Source organism: Suricata suricatta, chromosome 7, assembly GCF_006229205.1.
Source record: "Suricata suricatta isolate VVHF042 chromosome 7, meerkat_22Aug2017_6uvM2_HiC, whole genome shotgun sequence".
NCBI classification, from domain to species: Eukaryota; Metazoa; Chordata; class Mammalia; order Carnivora; family Herpestidae; genus Suricata; species Suricata suricatta.
The window spans coordinates 100148402-100150577 of NC_043706.1; positions in this window are offsets into that span (position 1 = coordinate 100148402).

Genomic DNA, 2176 nt, shown 5'->3' on the forward strand with positions numbered 1-2176 from the left:
CTTCAGTGACCAGAGGATGACAACCTCTTAGTTTGTACATTAAGAAAATCTTTAGAGAAATCAACTTTTGCCTGGAATTGAAGGAGAAAAGTAACAAAAGAAAAAAGTAATCCCAAAGTTGGGATTATAAATGAAATTATACAGCAATAAGAACTTGCAAATAAGATCATGCAAGTAGAGTCAGCAACTTGTAGTTAAGCACTGAAGAAAAGTAAAAATATCAGAAATGGGCAAACTGAATTCTAGTTCTTAAATTCATGACAATAAATTTAAGTGTTACTTAATGAGGTTATAACTTACACTAAACTGCATGGATCTTAATTGTACAACTTGACAAGTCTTGACAAATGGATACATCTATGTTATCATCAGCCAAATCCAGCACTACTATCACCCAACAGTTTGCTCATGTTTCTTTCTCATTACTAACCCTGAGACAACCACTCTTCGGAATCCTATCACCATAGGTAAGTTTTCCATGCTATTGAACTTCACATATATGGAATTATATAGTATGCACTCTCTTGTCTGACATCTTTTACTTACAAATGATTTTGAGATTGTTGCATGATCAGTAGTTTGTTCCTTCTTGTTGCTGAGTCATATTCCATTGTATGAATATACCATAATTTATTAATTCACTTGTGATGGACATTGGCTTGTTTCTAGCTTTGAGCTGTTATGAATAAAACTGCTATGAACATTCTTGTGCTGTATGTAAATTATACTTTAATATAGAAAACAATGAAAAATTCCAAAAACAAAAGAAAATCTATTTTTAGGTAACATCTTTGGTGATCTGAATGCACAAAGAGGGAGGGCTAAGGCAAAAACAACAGTGAGGTGGTAAAGATTACGTATATATCACTCATTGTTAGCCACTTAAATGTGATCAGGAACACACAAATGGATTCAAACTGGATATGTATACTGACTAGAAAGCAAATGGAGAACACACTCATTTCCCAATACTAAACTGCCATGAATTCTAGAATCAGAGTTTGAGGCTTAAAGACATGAAGACTTGGAAATGAAGTTACTGTCTCAGAAGACATTCATAGGCTTACATGTATGAATCATGCATCCAGTTGCTATGGCTGGATCTGCAGTGCAAACCTCTGTTCTATTAGTGTTCTCAGCCTCAAGAAATGTGTGCTGAAATCAAGCCCTTAATAAGAAGGCCCACATTTCTAGAATTTTGTAGAAGAGTTCATTTATCTCAAAATAAGTTTAAATTTCTAGGTTAAGTGGTCATTTTGAGGCAATGTCCCAATTGGTCTATCTAGAGCTGTAGGAAATAACCCAACATCACTAATAACTTTTCACTTTAATATATGTGCTCCCTACTTACCTCCTATAGTCTCCCAATTATAGAACAATCTTTTAAATATGAATAGAATTATTACCTTGATGGAAATTAATCAAGATTATCAATTTTACCTTTATCTGTGTCCTTTTGTAATATATTTTTCCTATTTTCTTTTTTTTAATTTTTTTGTATGTTTTTTATTTATTTTTGAGAGACAGAGAGAGATAGTGTGAGCAGGGGAGGGTCAGAGAGAGAGGGAGATACAGAATCCAAAGACAGGCTCCAGGCTCTGAGCTAGCTGTCAGCACAGAGCCCAACGCAGGGCTCGAACCCACGAACTGTGAGATCATGACCAGAGCCGAAGCCGGACGCTTAACTGACTGAACCATCCAGGCGCCCCTATTTTTTCTATTTTCAATGACTGATAAAAATAAGTTATATAACATTTTAAATATTTCTCCAACTTTTTGATTTGAAAAATGTCAAACCCACCATTGAAATAGAAATATTAAAATGGTAATACTGCCATTAAAAAAAAGGCACAGTGAAAGGTAAAAATATTATTAAGTTGTTTCCTTTTTTGACAAGGGAATTTGAAAGACAAAATACATCAGCTATTATGGACTGCATCTGGAAGGAATTGGCACACTTTTCCATCCATCCGCCTGGAGGGGGCATCATACCCTAATTTCTAAAGAGTTGCTTGCTGATGCCCTAGGAGAAAGTTAAAATGAGGCGGGAGCTGGGGGGTGGGGGTGTAGAGGAGAGAATAGGTAGATCCTTAGTTTATAGAAAGATCCCAAAGATACGGTGTCACTCAGAAAGGAAGCTTTCCGGGAGAACTTCAACAGTGACCTGGCTATAGAC